A 21,499-nucleotide genomic window follows, 5' to 3' on the forward strand; every position below is an offset into this window, starting at 1 on the left:
CGGCCAAAAAAGCCCTGGCTCTGGCTGAGGCCAGCCTAACCTCCCTGTGGCCCGGGATCTCCAAGATGTTTTTATTTGAAGACCGTAAGGACCTCCGTGGGACATACCAAGAGAGGCGGTCCCATAGGTCCGAGGGCCCGAAGCCGTATAGGGCTTTGTTTACAGCTATGCAGGCGGAACAGTGAAAGCAAACAAGCACCCCATCTCAGATCCCCAGAGAGGAAAACATGCAGAAATGCAACAGGTGAAGTTTCCCTCCATTATTTACCATCTATGAGTTCCTCAGAGTCGTTTCTCGTGTTTCTCTTTTCCTTTTATGACACACTTCCATTACTGGGGGAGGAGGGGGGTCTCTGAGAACTGGAGGGCTGGGTGTTTGCCAAGACTGGCAAGAGACCCACGGCACCATGATCACTGCTCTCCTCACTTGGCACAGAAGCTCAGAGGCAGGGAGAGAGAGAGATCTTGGTGCATACTTTATATGTCATCCAAAATATTAAGTCCTGTGGGAGGTGCCTTGCCTCAAGACTACCACAGTCCTGGAGCCAGCACTGATGATAATATTTACTGTCTTCATGTCAAGGGTCTGGGTAGCAGTTCTAAGTGGAACGACATGACTGTCAGTAGGCAGGGAATTAGTTCTAATGGCATGGGTGTGATGTTTCTTTTCCCAGCTGGGTCAGACCTCATGACATGCATGAGACAAGGCTGCCTATTGCTTCCATTTACTGGTGTGCTCAGCTCTGCTGTTAAACCATAACTCTGGGGAATCCCTGGGAACCAGGACTCTTGGGTTCTAGACCCAGCAAGGTGAGTGGAATTGATTCTATTAACGGGCTCAGGGTAATGGTCATACACACTTTCCCCCCTTTAGCGCCTCCACTTCTCTATCGGTGCAAAAGGGATTAAATGTTCGAATTATACCCTGCCATGCACATCTGCAGTGGAAAGTTCCACTGCTTTCGTTTTGGAGCAAAATAGAAGCCTTGCTTAAATGGAGCCATTTTTGTTGACGAAGGAGGCCATTTTTGCTTAAATGTGTTTGCCCAGCTACATGGAATACAAAATGACTGGCAGCTTTTTCTGGTGGGGGGAATTCTTCTTGAGGAGGCAGAAAGGGAAGGAGGTGGGCCAGGCCCAGCCCCCTAGCTGCCCCTGAGTGGTCTCTGAGAAAGCCAAGGTTACAGCAACAGCTCCCTCTGCAAACCTCCGAATTCACACCTGAGGAGCCAGTCCGTACTTGTGGCAGAGCTGCATTCGTCCCAGTTGCGAATCTCTACGAAAGAATTTCACACAGGATTGGTGGGCGAGAAGCATGGAATCTCAGTTTGTTCCTGAGGCTTATTTGTTCTGGAACAAGAGGCCTGACTCTGAGAGAAGGAATCTAGGAAGGCCAGTTTACTTTCTGCCTGAATCCCTGTCTCTTCTCACCACAGAGAACAAGCCCTGACGAGATCCTATTTGCCTCCCAAGAACTGGGATACAGTAATATTCTAGGCTCCTCCCTTGAATTTTCCAAGGCATGCACTCCCCACAATGTCTCCAGCCCCGTCTAGGACACTCCTCCTCCTGTCCGAGAGCTCCAAACCAAGAGCTCTACCCCTTCTCGTTTTATCCTCATAACAACACTGTAAGGTAGGTTGGTCTGAGAGTTCATAACTGGGCACCACAGTCACCCAGTTAACTTCACAGCTGAGAGAGGATTTGAACCCTATTCTCCCAGGCCCAGAAATCAGCTTCTGAGCAGACTTTAGGATTTCACTTTCTGGAAATTGGCTGCTGTTTTAAATGCTTTGCTGGAGATGCAAACAGAGTCCACATTCGCCCCTTTCAACTTCCCCTCCCTCCTAATAGCACACCTGTTCCAAGAGAGAATCTAGGGGAAATTGTCCCCTTGATTCTCTCTTTCTCTGTCCCCTGAGATCTGAACCTACACCCTGCTCAGATCTGAGGACAGAGCAGCTCAGGAATCCTCCTGCCAATGCCTTTTCTGGCTTCAAAAGCTTGCACAGATGCTTACGATCAAATGTGTGCAAGCTGTCAAAATACTTTCCCTTGGGACTTTCCAATTCACAGCGAAGCTTGACTTTCCTGCAGAGGAATAGCAGAACTGCCCCTCCTGCCAGAGGAACTGCGAGCAGCAATGATGCTGCTGACTCTTGGTGAGAGAGTTGTCAGTGTTCATGGCAAGGAATGCAAATGCAGAGAGAACAGTTGGGCCAGCATCTCACAACATGATCCACCATTTGGGCGAATGAAGATCAGCACTGGGTCCCTAAGTGGCTTGCGGTGGTCTTAAGGGGGCTGTATGTTCTAAACAATCCCTGCTTCCCAGGCACAGTTCTTGCCTTCCTATTTCTAGAGGGATAGACATTTTCAGCTTATTTCAGGAAAAAAGTCTTGTGGCATTTGAAAGACTGACAAGATGATTATGCCATAATACAGTGGTTTCCAATAAACTAAGTACTGCAGAGCCCCTGTTTTTCAAAAGCCAAGTCATGGACTTGAACATTTTGTAATCTCTATGGTATTTTTTGTTATCTGAATGGTGCCACAGACCCTCTGAGGTCCTCAGATGACCAGCTGAGAACCACTACCATAATACATTTATTAGTTTTTTAAGGTGCCACCACACAACTTACTGATTATTCCTTGTATTCAAGTACAGGAATGTGCAAACCTTAGGCATGTAGAATCTTTGTTTCTTTACTAGAAGCCAACACCCACCAACTGGAGCCATATGCAAAAAACATACACTTAGAATTAAATAATTGTTTCTTTTTTAATGTTTAATATTCGTTGGAATTTAAACAACCCCCACAATATAGTTGTTTTCTAATAGGATTTTTATTCTTTTATAACAAGAAAAGGAGTTAATGTACAAAAACAAAGAGCTGGACTGGAACTCCTTCCACACAAAATCCCCTGCTGGTTATGAGAATTTGCCAGCAATTTTGTGGAAATTTCTCATAAAATACATATTTTAATGCAATTATGGCCTAACAGACTTTTGCAAGCAATTTCCCCTAATATAGGCATCTTTGGATGCACCGTTTGATTAGATGCAAATACAGTGGTGCCCCGCAAGACGAATGCCTCGCAAGACGGAAAACTCGCTAGATGAAAGGGTTTTCCGTTTTGGAGGTGCTTCGCAAAACGAATTTCCTATGGGCTTGCTTCGCAAGACGACAATGTCTTGCGAGTTCCTGCTGGTTTTTCCCCCTCCCCCCCTTTTCCTAAGCCGCTAAGCCGCTTATCAGCTGATTGGATCAGCAGATAAGCCACTAAAAGCCGCTAATGGCGCTAATCCGCTAATCCGTCAATGGGCTTGCTTCGCAAGACGAAAAAAAACGCTAGACGAAGAGAATCACAGAATGGATTCTTTTCGTCTTGCGAGGCACCACTGTATGGACATTTTTACAAACAAAGGCAGCTTAAGTAAAAGAGCTCTGTTGGGCACAATCCACAAACCTCTTTTGGATTCCAGCCTTTGTGATACCCAAAGAGAGTCTGGCAGCACTCTAAAGGGTGAAACAAGTTATTATGGCATAAGGTTTTGTGGACCAGAGTGCACTTTGTCAGACGCATGAATATATTTGTGTTGTGATGACTGTCAGAGGAAGGCATGCCGTTCAGAGTGTGCACACACAGCTTGTAGTTTTTAAAACTCTGCTCTAACAACAACAAAAAGGCCTAGGTTTGGGATGACTTGCAAGAATCTATGCTCTGGGAATGTCACTTATACTTGTGCTGAAATGAATCCTGGGAGAGAACATTCTCAATATGGCAATTTGAGGAATGTATGTGAATTCCCCCAACCCCCATTTCAATTATATTTCTACTCCTGGCATGTGGCTGCGAGGTCTCCTCATCTCCAGTATAAGCGCCTCTTTCATAAGCATGAATTGTAGAAATGTGTTGTATGGCGCAATTCTTTCCTAGGGATCAGTGGTCGAAACTTTAGGAATGTTCATAGTGCTTATGCCCAGACAGTCATAACATGGTGTTTATGACACAGATATTGTAAGGAAATAGTATTATTATTATTATTATTATTATTATTATTATTATTATCCCTCCCAGCCACTCTGGGTGGCTGACAACATATATAAAAACACAACAAAACATCAAACATTTTTTTAAAAATCCTATACAAGCAACAAACAAACCAATAAATCAACAGAAATAAACAACAACAGACAGTTAAACCCAAATTAAAATAACTAGCAACCCCAACTAAACAATTAACCAACACCAACCCGAATATTTTTTATGTGGCTATTTAGAGAGAGAAGCATCTTACTCCCCAAATTGTTGTTGTGTTGTTGTTTAGTCGTTTAGTCGTGTCCGCCTCTTCGTGACCCCCTGGACCAGAGCACACCAGGCACTCCTGTCTTCCACTGCCTCCCGCAGTTTGGTCAAACTCATGCTGGTAGCTTCGAGAACACTGTCCAACCATCTCAGCCTCTGTTGTCCCCTTCTCCTTGTGCCCTCCATCTTTCCCAACATCAGGGTCTTTTCCAGGGAGTCTTCTCTTCTCATGAGGTGGCCAAAATTTTGGAGCCTCAGCTTCTGGATCTGTCCTTCCAGTGAGCACTCAGGGCTGATTTCCATAAGAATGGAGAGGTTTAATCTTCTTGCAGTCCATGGGACTCTCAAGAGTCTCCTCCAGCACCATAATTCAAAAGCATCAATTCTTCGGTGCTCAGCCTTCTTTATGGTCCAGCTCTCACTTCCATACATCACTACTGGGAAAACCATAGCTTTAACTATACGGACCTTTGTTGGCAAGGTGATGTCTCTGCTTGACCATTTAATGCTAGAGACCCAGAAAACTTTGTCGTGTGCATCTTTTCTTGGAAGTACCCATTAAACCAGAGTAAATAAGGCACTATATGAATAGGAACGTAAGAACAAACAGCCAGATCAGCCAGTGCACCGTCTATTCCAGCATCCTGTTCTCACAGATTCCTATAGGAAGCCCACAAGCAAGACCTGAGCACAACAGCATCTTCCTCACCTGCAATTCCCAGCAGCTGGTAATCAGAGCTATCCTGCTTCCAATGGTGGAGGCAGAAAATATCCATGGGGGTTAGTAGCCATTGGTGGCCTTATCTTCCATGAATCTGTCAAATTCTCTTTTAAAGCCATCCATGATGGTAGCCACCACTGTCTCTTATGGAATTCCCTAGTTCATCTATGTGCTGTGTGATGTGCAGTGATTTATTTTCTCTGTCCTGAATCTTTGGACAACCTTTGTTGAATGTCCACAAGCTCTGGTGTTAGGAGAGAGGGCGAACAACACTTCTCTCTCCCCTTTCTCCATACGATAAAGGCAAAGGGACCCCTGACCATTAGGTCCAGTCGCGGCCGACTCTGGGGTTGCAGCATTCATCTCGGTTTATTGGCCGAAGGAGCCAGCTTACAGCTTCCAGGTCATGTGGCCAGCATGACTAAGCCGCTTCTGGCGAGCCAGAGCAGCGCACGGAAACGCCGTTTACCTTCCCGCCGGAGCAGTACCTATTTATCTACTTGCACTTGGACGTGCTTTCGAACTGCTAGGTTGGCAGGAGCAGGGACTGAGCTACGAGAGCTCACCCCATCGCGGGGATTCGAACTGCCAACCTTCTTTTCGGCAAGTCCTAGGCTCTGTGGTTTAACCCACAGCGCCACCCGCATCCCTCTCCATACAATGCTCATTACTAAATCATTGAGTTGGAAAGGACCTCATCTGGTCTTGTTTCTTGCTCATGCAGTAAGTCTGCTGCTATGACATCCCTGATGGGACATCTAGCCTCTGCTTGAAAACTTCCAGTGAAGCAGAGCCCTTCCCACCCAGTCTGCTCCACTGCCGAACAGCTCAGACAGGCAGAAAGGTCTTGGTAAGGGCTGCTCGAAATCCCCTTCCTTGTAACTTGAACAGGTTGATTTCAGCCCACCCCCCTGGAACCACAGAAGCCAGATCTGTTGCATCGACTCCCAGTGGTTAATCAGGCAGTGCAAAAGTGCAAAGCCCAGGAGCTTTGATTCTACATGCAACAGTGGTCTGTAGTTACTCAGTAGAATAAAAAGCACTCTTCACATGCTCAGAGACAATCCCTTTCTCAGTGTATCCCAGAGCTCAGTCCCTGTAAGTCCAGGCTCACATTGTCTTTGATTCTGTATACAGTGGTACTTCGGGTTAAGTACTCAGTTTGTTCTGGAGGTCCGTTCTTAACCTGAAACTATTATTAACCTGAAGCACCACTTTAGCTAATGGGGCCTCCTGCTGCCGCCGTGCTGCCGGAGCACGATTTCTGTTCTCATCTTGAAGCAAAGTTCTTAACCCGAGGTACTACAGTGGTACCTCGTGTTACATACACTTCAGGTTACAGACTTCCAGGGTGGCGCCATCGGCAATGGCGGACTCCCTCTGATCTGGAGGGACTAGCTCCACGTGAAACGGGTCTTTTCCGCTACGGCGAAGCGGGGACCCTTTCAAAAATCACAGGCGGATGAAGCCTGTGACCATGGGACTCGGCGGGCACCTTTAGCGCCCCCAACCCGCAAAAGAGCCCACTAACGGGCTCCGGAGCAAAGAGGGGGAAGTGGCGCGGTGCTGAGAGTCAACTGCTTCTTCCGTGGAGCGAAGCCGCACAGCCGTTGCCGGAGAGCGCTGCCTTTTTCCTGGGACAATTTGGCTTCTAAAATAATCACCCGTGAGTACTTAAACTCGGACAATTGGACTTTAAATAAGGACTTGTGATCAGAAAGGAAAATTAGACTTAAAAGTTTACCTCAATTTGGCACTGAAATGGGAAGGTCTAAACAGGAAGTCAGCCTTCCGTTTCTTTGTAGATAGATCAAAGCAAAGACATGGCAAACTAGAGCCCAGAAAATCGCTCGTAAAAGATTAACTTCCATCATTTAAAATTGTTGAACCCCCTTCGGAAGCAGGGGAAGAGGGCAGATTTTTTCGGACTGTTTAAATCTGCAGAAGTGAGTCTAAAGTAAAGTAACTTTCCACCATCCTGATCCTGGAGTGGGGTGTCAGGACTGACGTTCTTTTTTTTTGAAGCTCATTGACCAGAGACAAACGTTTTTGACAGATAGCTATAAGAAGAGAAACATTGATTCCATTGTTCCCCTTTGCTTTTTAAAGGAACAAATATTGACAAAATATCTGAAAAAGGAAACTTTGTTGTTAGACTTGTTTTTAAAAGAAAGAACAAATAGAAGTTTACCCCCTAGAGGGAGACTGTGAAACTGTAACCAACTCCGGGGAGCTTGCAGCTGTTACAATCGTGGGAATAGACTTCTGACCTTGCAGGACAATGTATTTGGAAGCTCTGTTGTGTGCTTTCTCTAAAACAAATGCCCTACTGGAAGAGCTACATGAGAAGACAGATTTGATGACTGATGCGATCAGAAATTTTGAACAGGCAGTGGGAAATTATACGGAGCCCATCCAGGAATTAAATCAGGAGTGTGCCCTGACGGAACAGATGAGGGAAGAGGATGCTGTTGAATCTTGGGCGCCAGAGAGGGAGGGAGCTGTGGCCCAGCAGGAACATGAGCTTTTGGACTTGACAAATGAACTTGGAAAAAGCCAGATTTGGAAAGATAAAGTTTGGTTTGGTTTGGAAATGAGGGGTTGGATAGACCCCCCTATGCAGGGATGTTTAGTCTTTTCAAGTCTGGCAATGGGCCGTGAGATGGTTGGGGTTGTGGGGGCTCTTAATTTTGGAGGGTTTTTGAAATATGTTCTTAAATACCACATGGAGTTTAGTGTGGACTATGGAAAAGAGGCTGATTTGTTGAGAAGGGTTAAAAGCATTGTTAAGCTGGAGTTCCCACGAGTGAAAGGAGCAGGAGACAAAGGAAAATATAGTTATAAATATGAAGAAGAGCCGCGGAAGGGACATGGAAGAGATTTAAGGGCCTCGGATACAAGGTTACCAGGTTAATGCGCTAGATCGATGGGATAATAAGGACTGACAAAACCTGGGACCAGGAGGAAGGGACGCTGGATGAAGATTGGATTGTTTTTATTTCTTTTTTTTTACTACTAGGATTGTTTTATAAAATTGATGAATGTTAGAAAAATGTTGGAGTGAAATTACTTGGCTTTAGCAAAAATGTTTAAAGAATTATGTAAGAATATTATGGTTATGAGAAATTGGAAAAATAAGATCTAAGTTTTAAGATTTAAGGTTTTTTATAGTAAGATAAGATTAAAATAGATTAAGGTAATGTAATGACAGAATATTATGAAATATGGAAAGGATTTGCTGCGGCAATTAACAACTAGGATACAAAAAAAGGGAGGAGGAGGAGGTCAAAGAAAGAAGGTAATGACAGTTGAGGATTTGAGAATGATGGATTTGTTTTTGAGTGTTTGTGGTGTATTTTTGTTTTTTGAATTTGTATTGTTTGATGTGGTTTGTTTTTTCTTTCTCTTTTTTGTTTTCTTTTTTTGTAATTCTATAAAACTTTCAATAAATATCATTTTAAAAAAATAAAATACATACACTTCAGGTTACATACACTTCAGGTTACAGACTCTGCTAACCCTGAAATAGTACCTCGGGTTAAGAACTTTGCTTCAGGATGAGAACAGAAATCGTGCTCCGGTGGCGCGGCAGCAGCAGGAGGCCCCATTAGCTAAAGTGGTGCTTCAGGTTAAGAACAGTTTCAGGTTAAGAACGGGCCTCCGAAATGAATTAAGTACTTAACCCGAGGTACCACTGTATTTCTGGGTTAGTGGAGTCTGTAACCTGAAGCATCTGTATCCTGAAGCGTATGTAACCCGAGGTACCACTGTATACTGCTTTGGGGCGAGAGCACTCAGATCTGTTTGTGGGGATAATTGCCCTGAGCGACTATCTTCTCCGGTGTCTGACAGAGCAAGGGTTTCCAGTAATGTTTCTTTTGGGTCTATGCAAGGTCACACCAGGCCATTGCAGAGGTGGAGGCAGTAGCATTACACCTTCAGACGCCCCGCTGTTCATTGCAAACTAATCAATGAGGAAGCGGCTGCCCTGGGCTTGACAATTTGGAGGGAACCTGGAATTTTGAAGGAGGAGATTGTTCTGTGTGCAGCAGAGGAAGTGGGAGTGCAGCTCCCTGCAGGGTTGGGACATGCCTGTGGTTGGCTGATTTTGTTATCTCCTTGCTCTGCTTCTTGGGAAAGGCCCCCTGGGCAGCAGCTGCAAAGGGAAAGGAGCCTTGGCTTGCCAAATATTAACTGCCTTACAGGCAGGGCTTAATTGGAGTTTGGGTTTACCAGGGTTCAGTCCCAGAATGTGACTTATAATGAGGCCGAGGCCGAGAAATGTGTGAACAGGAGAGACGGGAGCGTCCCAGACTCTGCACGGCGTTCTTCTGACCCTCGTTTATTAATAAAAAAATAAATTTTATTAGTTTATTTTATTAGTTTTATTAGGTTGTACACAATAAACATAACCATTCCAAAAAAATAAATAAGAAGAGGTTCTTTTGAACTTTCAGACCTCCTTCCCTCCCTCAGTGGGTTCCATTTCTGAATTCCCCCCCTGCATTTTTTACTGTAATCCATCTATTATATAATCATAGTAACCAAAGTTCATTCAACTTGTAGTGTCATTGTTTTCCTGCCAATTTCAGCTGTCTACAGTGGTCTTTCAGATATATTAAAAAGTTATTCCAGTCTTTTAAAAATACTGGGTCTTCCTGGTTTCTGATCTTTCCCGTCAGTCTTGCCATTTCTGCGTACTCCATCAGCTTGGTCTGACATTCTCCTCTGGTAGGTACTTCGCCTTCTTTCCATCTCTCTGGGCCAGAAGCATTCTTGCTGCCGTCGTTGCGCACACAAAAAGTCTTTTATTTGATTTTGGTAGTTCCTCACCTATCATACCTAACAAAACAAAAAAAGCCTCTGGTTTTTAACAAAAGTTTTCTTGAGTGTTTTCTTTAACTCATTATATATCATTTCCCAGAAAGCTTGTACCACCTCACAAGACCACCAATCTTCTTACCCTCTTGCCACAGCCTTGCCATGCTCACCCACCATGCACCTGAGGATAGCTATAATGACATTTTCCCATCTCCTATGTATCTTTCAGGGACGCGGGGGGTGCTGTGGGTTAAACCACAGAGCCTAGGACTTGCCAATCAGAAGGCCGGCGGTTTGAATCCCCGTGACGGGGTGAGCTCCCGTTGCTTGGTCCCTGCTCCTGCCAACCTAGCAGTTCGAAAGCAGGTCAAAGTGCAAGTAGATAAATAGGTACCGCTCTGGCAGGAAGGTAAACGGCGTTTCCATGCGCTGCTCTGGTTCGCCGGAAGCGGCCTAGTCATGCTGGCCACATGACCTGGAAGCTGTATGCCTGCTCCCTCGACCGGTAAAGCGAGATGAGCGCTGCAACCCCAGAGTCGGCCACGACTGGACCTAATGGTCAGGGGTCCCTTTACCTTTACCTTTTGTGTATCTTTCATGCAGGGTTGGGTAATGTTGTGGAGCAGAAAGATAAATTCAAGCACTGGGTAAGATTCACCTCCTTTTCTCCCACACGTGAGTGGGTTGGAAGCGGGAAGTGGGAGGCTCTGACAATCATTTGGACAGCAGCCCCTTTTGCTACATGGGGTGCTGTTCCGTGTCTGCTGTGATTGACGGCGAGAGCTCTGCTGGATTTAGTTATTTGGAAGGAGGCCTTCCTAGCCATTGGCTTTTCTGCTGAGGTGCAATGGAATATTTATAAATATTGCAACAGCTCAGAAGGTTTTGAAGGAAATGTCAGCTGCACCAGGGACAGATGGGGCTTTGTGCTGTTGCTTGGAAGAGGTGTGGCCGAAATGGGAGCAGGTAACCAAGTGCTGGCCAGCTGTCAACCCTCGTCTCTCGCACACTTGGAAATAAGACAAATACTCGGTGAGATCTGCTTATCAGCAAAAAGGCATTGCGTCCCCTGTGTTTAAAAGGTATAAGAGCCCTGGTGGTGCAGTCGATCTGGTGTTGGACTTTGGGAGATCTAGATTCAGTCCTCCTTTAGCCTTGAAGCTTAACCACTCTCAAGGAGTTACGGTAAAGACAAAAACATATCCCCCCCCCCCCCCGAGCATGGAGGGTCAGAAAGATAAGATGAGGTTGTGGGCATATATTAGCGTGGAAGAGAACAAGATGAGACCAAATTTGTTGTATAACCTAAAACGACATATCAGCATCAGACAGAATATAGTCTGTTGTACCATATCAAAAAGATTATAACCACAGTGTAGAGGCGGGGGGGGGGGTGTGTGAGAGAGAAGAAAGAGGGAATGGACAGAATGAAATGCAAAACTAGAGACCTGCTGGGAACTGATGCAGGTCTCTGCTTGTCCAGATGTAGGTTTGCCATATTTTGAAGAGCAAAAAAGAGGACACATTTGCCAGCTTTTAACACTATGGATCGCTACGATGACTCTACCCATGAAAAAGAGGGCATGTCCTGGAAAAAGAGGACCTATGGCAACCTACCTATCCTTCCTTTCTGCTCTGCCAGAAGCACGTCAGAGGAGGAGAGTTCACAATTTCAGGCTTAATCCAGGAAAGGATTCCAGGGTAAACTTCAGGGTGAAAGTGGGAGGAGCTGGTTTATTTGGGGTTTCCAGAAGAAAAGAGGGGTTTGTGAGTGGGATAGGGGCCAGCAGGAAGAACATTTTCAGGTATGCAAGTGTGTCCCTACATTTCGGAGAGTAACCCCCATTGAACTCAGTGGGCCTCATTTCTGAGTGCAGATATACTGGATTGCCCTGTTAGAAAACAAAAAAAACAGGGAGGCAACTCATTTGAGTTTTCTGTTGGAACAAATGGAGAAATTGTTTGTGCTTTTTAAAGCACAGACAAATGGACGGATGTGTTCCAGTGCTGGTTAAAAGGTAACACAAGGATTCAGGACTCTCAATAGTCTATGCATATCATTTATTTTGACTTTTTACAAACCATGTCTTAATCCCAACATGGATTCCAGGGCAGTGTACCTAAAAATCCATATGGCAATGCAATCTTAAAACAAACTACAAGGTGCGACTGGAAAGTTCGGTGAATGGTCACAGAAATTGGACAGCAAGAAATATTTGAACATGCGTACCTTACAGGCCTTCAAAGTAGGCCCCCTCTGATACAACGCACCGTTGACAATGTTCATAGAACTGTTGGAAACTTCTGGAGAAGTCCTTTTTGTACTGCTTTCAATTCCCTCGTCACAGCAGCTTGGATGTGTGAAATGTTGGAAAATCTGTGCCCTTGCAGTGCAGATTTCAGGTTTGGAAAAAGAAAGAAATCTGGTGAGGCCAGATCGGGAGAATATGGAGGGTGGGACAACTCGGTAATCTCAGCAACAATTTCACGTGGAATATGCAATTATTCCGTGTCAGGGAACTGCCATCAGCTCAGACACGAGGGGTGGAAGGGCAGCTGGATTACAAGGGAGCCTCCATAGATCGTGGGAAGCAGCACTTCCTCAGCGGAGGAGGGAAGCCCCGCCTCTAGTGGGGAAGAGTTGCAGGGCTCGGAGGATGCAAGAAAGAGCCAAGACACCGTGCATTAGCAAAGCGGGGGGGGGGAGGCAGGTCCCCCTTTACCCACGCCCTCCCTGTGCAGTAGGTTTTCGTGCAGAGAGGGGAGGCGTCGGCTGGGGGTCAAGAGACTACTCTGCTGGGGAAAGTTTAAGGACCGCCCACTCTCAGATTCTGCTAGTGACTGAGCAAGACATGGAATTGAGGCGTTCTGCACTGTAAATGTTTTTGCACCAATAATAAAGCCTTTGAAAAGACCAGTGGGGATCTTGCCTGTTCGCTCTCAAGTAACCAAGCCGATAGTCATAACATTCCGCCATCATTCGGACGGACAAACGCCAATCCCGCAGTAATAACTCACGAACTCTGTCAACATTTGCCGCCGTTCTGCTTGTCGATGGCCAGCCAGACCAAGGGTCATCTTCGATGGTTTGCTGCCCTTCACAGAAATGCTTAAACCACTCATACGCTGTCTTTCGAGTTACAGCTTCATCTCCGTACACAATTGTGAGCATTTCGTGGATTTCTGGTGCCTATTTACCCAATTTTGAAACAGAATTTAATACTGACACTCTGCTCCATTTTCAATCACGACACACTGCACTGTTTGTTGTTGTTTAGTCAATTAGTCTTGTCCGACTCTTCGTGACCCCATGGATCAGAGCACGCCAGTCCCTCCTGTCTTCCACCGCCTCCCGTAGTTTGGTTAAACACATTTTAGCAGCTTCGAGAACACTGTCCAACCATCTCGTCCTCTGTCGTCCCCTTCTCCTTGTGCCCTCCATCTTTCCCAACATCAGGGTCTTTTCCAGGGAGTCTTCTCTTCCCATGAGGTGGCCAAAGTACTAGAGCCTCAGCTTCAGGATCTGTCCTTCCAGTGAGCACTCAGGGCTGATTTCCATAAGAATGGAGAGGTTTGATCTTCTTGCAGTCCATGGGACTCTCAAGAGTCTCCTCCAGCACCATAATTCAAAAGCATCAATTCTTCGGCGATCAGCCTTCTTTATGGTCCAGCTCTCACTTCCATACATCACTACTGCGAAAACCACTGCACTGTTAACAGCTACTAAAAGCTACCGCATGAACGTAGGCCTGTCAACAAATGCCGAGACATGTGCGCATATATTAGCTGAGATACGGACAAACGCCTCCCATGTGTCTTCACGAATCCATCATTTCTCATTATTCACCCTACTTTCCGGTCACACCTTGTATAAAAATCAAAGCAACCTAATAAAAACCTGAAACGTAATAAACCAAAAACGATTCAATCAGATGAAACAATACAACATTTTAAGAGTCTGGGCAAAAAGAAACCTGTCTTAACCTGCCTCCAAAAAAGTGTACAATAGCAGCACCAGTCTTACCTCAATTGGGAAAGCATTCCAAAGATGGGCACCAGCATTGAGAAGGTCCTGTCTTTCTCAGTGCACGACACAACTTTCCTACAGATAGAACTTGGGAAAGGACCTCACCCGAATGAATTGCATGGTATTGCTGTTGCTTGTTTATTACAATGATTTCAGGATACAGATCGTTGCAAGGCAGCTCACAAGAAACATTAAACTACAGTGTGGTGGTACCTTGGTTCTCAAACTTAATCCGTTCCAGAAGTCCATTCCAAAACCAAAGCGTTCCAAAACCAAGGTGCGCTTTCCCGTAGAAAGTAATGCAAAATGGATTAATCCATTCCAGACTTTTAAAAACAAACCCTAAAACAATTTAACATGAATTGTTAAATTTAACATGAATTTTACTATCTAATGAGACCATTGATCCATTAAATGATGGCGATAAACAATGTCACACAATCAATCAATCATTCAGTAGCTGAACCGGGTTCCACGCAGTCACAAAAACAAAACAAAAAATGAGCTGCAAAAACAAAAATGCAAAATAAATAGCAAAAACAGACCTCAGTGTAACACTCAAAACAGAAGCGTAACACTCAAACCGGAGCACGTTTGGCTTCCAAAAAAAGTTCGCAAACCGGAACACTTACTTCTGGGTTTGCAGTGTTTGGGTCCCAAGTTGTTCAAGTAACAAGGCGTTTGAGAACCAAGGTACCACTTGTATGTTTAAAAAATGCATGTTTGCAATAAACACCAGGACTTTTCCCCCGGGGCAGTTGGTTGTAAAGTGGTTCTGCAAAGCTGGAGTGGGAGTTGAGCTGGAGCATGTTTTGATATTATTGTTATGGCTCCATTGGGCTTGGGGGGGCTTTGGCTTTTGTGTGCCCCCTTTTCCATTGTGCAGAGGACCAGTGTGTTCTCTTTTCACTGCCAGCAGCCTGTAGCAACTGGTCCTGCAAAAACCCTGTCCTAGGTAGCCATCCCTTGCCAGGCAATGATGGAGGCTTGAGAGATGAGATGGGAGGTGCAGGGACAACTCCTTGCTAACAGCTTTGAGCAGAAATTTCCATTCTTTGCATGAGTCAAAAGTAAAAGACATTTTGCTTAGGGTTACCATGTTTCAAAAATTCCCAACACCAGTAATAGTGATTTTATGCTGTTCCCGCTGCTTTTTTCATCACGTTGCCATACATCCGGGTTTTCCGGCAAAATCCCCCTGATGCCATTTTTATGCCCCAAAACCAGGACTTAGAACTTTCCTGATGTATGGTAAGCCTAATTTTGCTGCTTGAGGCAAAGGACAAGATGCCCCTTGCCTGCTCTGCCATTCCAACTAGACGGACAATTTAATCTGATTTCCATGCCACCAACAGGATAGCATCCTCCATCACACCCGAGGGCAGAAATTTTGCACGCAGCTCTGAGTGACTTAATAATAATAATAATAATAATAATAATAATAATAATAATTTATTTATACCCCGCTCTCCCCAGCCAGAGCCAGGCACAGGGTGGCTAACACCAGTAAAATTACAGTAAAATCATAATGGGGAAAAAACCAATTTAAAATACAGGTTAAAATGCAATTTAAAATGCAGCCCCATTTTAAAAGTAGCCCATAGATCAAAACCAGAAGGGAAAGGAAAACATAAAGGTCAGACTGAGTCCAAACCAAAGGCCAGGCGGAACAGAATTTTGTCTTTGGAAGGTCACTCTTTGCACAGTTTTGGCTATAACTAGACGGAATGGTAGCTGAAAAAGCCTGCCATTATCACGCCTCCCCTTCCCCGAGCTCCTAGCACTTGAAGGAATATGCCAGAGCTGCTTCACATTAAACTTTGTGGCCCAGAGAGGCAGCAGTGTCCAATGGTCAGAGCTGGCCCCACGGATTCCCTGGCATCCCCCAGTTACCGTTGGCTTGCTCCACGCGTTACGCTAACAATCCCCAGGCCTTTGGAATCCCAAGCTGCTTTAGAGGAACAGTTTATAATTACACCTAATTAGCAAGGGGGCATAATTATAGCCATTGTCAGGCACAAGCCTGTTTAAAGGCAAGCGCTGGGAGGAATATGGAAATGGAAGGGAAGGACTGCTTGGAGACTTAGAATCATAGAATCATAGAATCATAGAGTTGGAAGAGACCACAAGGGCCATCGAGTCCAACCCCCTGCCAAGCAGGAAACACCATCAGAGCACTCCTGACATATGGCTGTCAAGCCTCTGCTTAAAGACCTCCAGAGTAGGAGACTCCACCACACTCCTTGGCAGCAAATTCCAATGTCGAACAGCTCTTACTGTCAGGAAGTTCTTCCTAATGTTTAGGTGGAATCTTCTTTCTTGTAGTTTGGATCCATTGCTCCAAACTAGCCAAATATTCTTGTACTATCTCCTTAGTTATTCTGGGCTGTGTTTCCTTTGCCGAATCATTTGCTCCAAATTCTTCAGGTCGGGCATTGTTTTCTTTATTGGAGAAGACTGAGGCAAAGAAGGCATTGAGGAGTTCAGCCCTTTCTGTGTCCCCTGTTTGCATTTCACCATCTTCTCCTCTGAGTGACCCCACTGTTTCTTTGTTCTTCCTTTTGCTACAAACATACCCATAAAAGCCTTTTTTGTTGCTTTTAACCTCTCTAGCAAGCCTGAGTTCATTCTGTGCTTTAGCTTTTCTGACTTTGTGTCTACACTTGCTGGCTATTTGTTTGAATTCCTCTTTGGTGGTTTCCCCCCTTTTCCATTTTTTGTACACATCCTGTTTTAATCTTAATTCAGTTAAAAGTTCTTTAGATAGCCACCCTGGCTTCTTTAGGCACCTTCCATGTTTCTGTCTCATTGGTATTGCCTGACGTTGTGCTTTTACTATCTCCCTCTTAACAAACTCCCAGCCATCATGAACTCCCTTTCCTTTTAGTATTGCTGTCCATGGGATCTCACCCAGCACTTCCCTAAGTTTTATGAAGTCGGCTTTCTTAAAGTCAAGAAATTGAGTCCTAGTATGCTTGGCTGCTCCTTTCCGCTGTATAGTAAACTTCAGAAGAGCATGATCACTTGTGCCTAATGATCCTTCCACTTCTACCCCACTAACCAGGTCATCAACATTGGTTAGGACCAGATCTAAAATGGCTGTTCCTCTTGTTGCTTCTCCCACTTTCTGGACAATGAAGTTGTCTGCAAGGCCAGTGAGGAATCTGTTTGACCTTATGCTCTTGGCTGAGTTTGACGTCCAACAAATATCCGGGTAATTGAAGTCCCCCATTACTACTATCTCCCTTCCTTTTGCATGCTTGGCCATCTGTTCCAGGAAGGCATCATCTATGTCCTCGTTTGGCTTGGGGATCTATAGTAAACTCCCACAATGAGGTCTCTGTTATTCTTCTCTCCCTTAATTTTGACCCAAATGCTCTCACTTTGGCTTTGAGGTTCTAAATCTTGGATCTCTTCACAGGTATACACATCCCTGACATATAACGCCACTCCTCCTCCTTTCTTGTCTGGTCTGTTTCTCTGAAATAGATTGTATCCCCCCATTATTACCGTACATTCCAATCGTGGGACTTATCCCACCAGTTCAAGAAGGACACTTGGCTGCAGCTGAGCTGGGAAACAGGCCCTTATATAGACCCGGAAGTTCTGGGTACACACACAAATATAGTAAACAGGACAGAGAACAGCTGAACTGAAGTTTCCCTGTCTACCAACCCCCCTGAGCACTTAGGTAGCAGTGTTCCCTCATAGCTAGCCTCTTTTCAGTGCCATAAGTATAAGCTAAACAACCTTGGGACGCGGGTGGCGCTTTGGGTTAAACCACAGAGCTTAGGACTTGCTCATCAGAAGGTCGGCGGTTCAAATCCCCACGACGGGGTGAGCTCCCGTTGCTCGGTCCCTGCTTCTGCCAACCTAGCAGTTCAAAAGTACGTCCAAGTGCATGTAGATAAATAGGTACCACTCCGGCGGGAAGGTAAACAGCGTTTCCATACGCTGCTCCGGTTTGCCAGAAGCGGCTTAGTCATGCTGGCCACATGACCCGGAAGCTGTACGCCGGCTCCCTCGGCCAATAAAGCGAGATGAGCGCCACAACCCGAGTCGGCCACGACTGGACCTTACGGTCAGGGGTACCTTTACCTTTAAACAAGCTACAGCTTAGGGCCCCATTCTCTTGGGCCCCCCCAAAAAATTCAAAAAACAACCTGGATGTACATTTCAAAAACATAAGATAAAAAACAAATAAAATAAAACCTACATACAGTGTTTTGTGTTGTATAGGCTCCAACGATTTAAGTAATGGGCCCCACCTGCTAGCCTGCTCCTTAAAATATCAGTGGTTTGATCATTTCTATATATAGGGCGCCTTCATTCTGCATGGACTGGTTGCATGGCAACATATGCGAATGGCTTTAGATACCTATTAGGTCCATAAATTACCATATAGCATATATTCAACACAAAAAACAGCCACAATTTGTTGTTGACAAAGGACAGCTGGACATATGCCCAAGTGGGGCTAATTTAGCTGGCTAGCCCTGGTGATCATCTAACGTTTATTGGATGGATTTCCCTCCTAAATTGATTTTTGATTTTGTTGTTATTTATGCTTTATACCGTATTTTATGCTTTTTTTATTGTAGCATCAATTAAGTGTTTAAAATTTGTTGTTAGCCACCCTGAGCCCAGTTTCCTGAACCAGGAAGTGCAGGGTATAAATAAAAAGTTTTTGTTGTTGTTGTTGTTATTATCACAACAGTGTGACGCGGCAGCTAAAAAAGGCAATGCAATTCTGGGCTGCATCAATAGGAGTATAGCATCTAGATCAAGGGAAGTAATAGTGCCACTGTATTCTACTCTGGTCAGACCTCACCTGGAGTACTGTGTCCAGTTCTGGGCACCACAGTTCAAGAAGGACACTGACAAACTGGAACGTGTCCAGAGGAGGGCAACCAAAATGGTCAAAGGCCTGGAAACGATGCCTTATGAGGAACGGCTAAGGGAGCTGGGCATGTTTAGCCTGGAGAAGAGGAGGTTAAGGGGTGATATGATAGCCATGTTCAAATATATAAAAGGATGTCACATAGAGGAGGGAGGAAGGTTGTTTTCTGCTGCTCCAGAGAAGCGGACACGGAGCAATGGATCCAAACTACAAGAAAGAAGATTCCACCTAAACATTAGGAAGAACTTCCTGACAGTAAGAGCTGTTCGACAGTGGAATTTGCTGCCAAGGAGTGTGGTGGAGTCTCCTACTTTGGAGGTCTTTAAGCAGAGGCTTGACAACCATATGTCAGGAGTGCTCTGATGGTGTTTCCTGCTTGGCAGGGGGTTGGACTCAATGGCCCTTGTGGTCTCTTCCAACTCTATGATTCTATGATTCTATATAAAGGGCCCCATTACCTACAGTGGCTTAGGGCCTTGTCAAACCTAAGCCCAGCCCTGCCTCTTTCCCAAATCTGGACCATTCAGGAACTTAGAAAAGAACTTAGAAAATCAGCCACTGCTTCTGTGAGGCTCCATGGGATGGGTTTCCCCCGTGTGTTGCTTTCGTTGTCGTCGTCATCCCCTCTTCTGTCCAAGGAGCTCAAGGCAGCACGCTAGGTTCTCCCCCTCTCCATTTCACCCTCACAACAGCCCTGCGAGGTAGGCTGGGCTGAGAGACCGGCTCAGGATCGACCAATGAACTTCATGCCTGAGCGAGGACTTGAACCCTGGTCCCCCAGGTCCTGAAGGAGCGTCTCCACCCCATCGTTCTGCCCGGACACTGAGGTCCAGCACTGAGGGCCTTCTGGCGGTTCCCTTGCTATGAGAAGCCAAGTTACAGGGAACCAGGCAGAGGGCCTTCTCAGTAGTGGCACCCGCCCTGTGGAACGCCCTCCCACCAGATGTCAAAGAGAAAAACTACTACCAGACTTTTAGAAGACATCTGAAGGCAGCCCTGTTTAGGGAAGCTTGTAATGTTTGATGTATTACGGTATTTTAATATTTTTTTGGAAGCCGCCCAGAGTGGCTGGGGAGGCCCAGCCAGATGGGTGGGGTATAAATAATAGATTATTATTATTGTTATTATTACTCCAACACTGTCTAACCACTCTCCAACACTGCCTCCTCATAGGGATGATGAGGCTGAGGGCACACTGGTTAGGAGCAAACAGACAGGGCCGTTTTGTCTGTGCACAGGCGCACGTGTGTGCACAAACACCCCCCGAATTCTGAACTGATATAGCCTTGCTGGTGATTTTTGGAACTGAACAGCAACAAATAAAACTTCAAGCCTATGACGTAAATATACCTTTTCATTTAGTATTTGTTGTTCATGTGCTATATCTTTTTTACCTGTTTTTATTCATCTGTTTGGTGCCCCAGGTTGTTATTTCAGTTTGTTGTGTTTTTAATTGCAATTTATCACTTTATGCCATAACTCTGGAGAACAATGCCATTGGACAGCTTTATATAAATATAGTAAGTAAATAAACCGCTCCCAGAATATCCATAAGGAGCTACCTCCATTTCTCTCTCCCTGCTCCTCCCTCCCCTGCTAAAAGCTCAGCGCAAAAATATCCTCCTCCATTTGGCTTAACCCCTTAGTGTCTCGCTGAAACAAAATCGGATATGTAACTGTCTTTGCTCATGTTCATTATCCTAGTTTTGACTGTCTTTTTCCCTCCTACTGTGTCTTCCTTCTCTCTTACCCCCCTTGCCTCACATTGCTACTCCAGTCTAAAGTTAGATTGTAAACTCAGGACCGGGCCCAATCCTTTTCTTATGCTCTGTAAATTGCCATGCATTTACTCTCTCTCTCTCCATCTAAACTGGCAGCACTTAGACATTGGAACTCCCTGCCCATTGATACTGAGCAGGCTCCTTTGCTATATTACCGTATTTTTTGCACCATAACACTCACTTTTTTCCTCCTAAAAAGTAAGGGGAAATGTCTGTGCGTGTTATGGAGGGAATGCCTACGGGTGGCATGCCTACGGATTTTCCTCCTCTAAAAACTACGTGCGTGTTATGGTCGGGTGCGTGTTATAGAGCGAAAAATACGGTATTTTCAGTGCCTGTTTAAAACGCTTTTTTTGTTCCAACAAGCCTACCCAGGCATTTTATTTTGACACATGATTTTAGTAGGTAAAACACTTATGCCTGCTGAACTCGCTTAACAAAATTTCATGGCTGGATAGCCTTGCTGGAACAAAGAAGAGTTTAGTTGGCACTGAAATCCATAGGGCAAAAACAGCAGCCCTGTTTTTCCAAGAAGTGTCACTGCTGCCTATTTATTTAGTTAGCTAGCTAGAGAGTGCATAAATATGACTGGTGTGTACGTGTATCCAAACACATTTTTATGTAACTTGTTTTTAACATTTGTTTTTAATTGGTATTTTGAATGGACATTTTAGACATGTATACTGCTTGGAGGTCTTTTGTTCCAGCAGGCTGGGAGTCACCAACATGGACTCACTCTGCCTAATATGCAAGGAGCAATTAATTCACCATGGCAGTTGATATGAATGCCTCCAATCATACAGCTGTTCTCTGTATCTGTGCCTCCCACAAATCCGGACGACTGTGGAGATTCTCCAGAAATGTTTATAGGGAGAGAGAGAGCTCCTGTTTTCCATATTTAGCTCCAGGAAAGTTACCTATTGAGAATGCCTTTGGGA

The 21,499-nt window shown here is 45.1% G+C and overlaps 1 protein-coding gene across 1 annotated transcript in view; it reads left to right on the forward strand.

Annotated features, from left to right (window-relative positions):
• Window positions 1-670: 670 nt before the first annotated feature.
• The window catches only part of SLC38A5 (solute carrier family 38 member 5), a 77,737-nt gene continuing 56,908 nt past the window's right edge, over window positions 671-21,499 (forward strand). The window contains exon 1 of the mRNA XM_083483100.1: window positions 671-810. The gene's annotated coding sequence lies outside the window, so the exon portion shown is untranslated. The remainder of the gene's footprint in view (window positions 811-21,499) is intronic.

The sequence above is a fragment of the Podarcis liolepis genome (assembly GCF_965112155.1).
Source record: "Podarcis liolepis genome assembly, chromosome: 17".
NCBI lineage: Eukaryota > Metazoa > Chordata > Lepidosauria > Squamata > Lacertidae > Podarcis > Podarcis liolepis.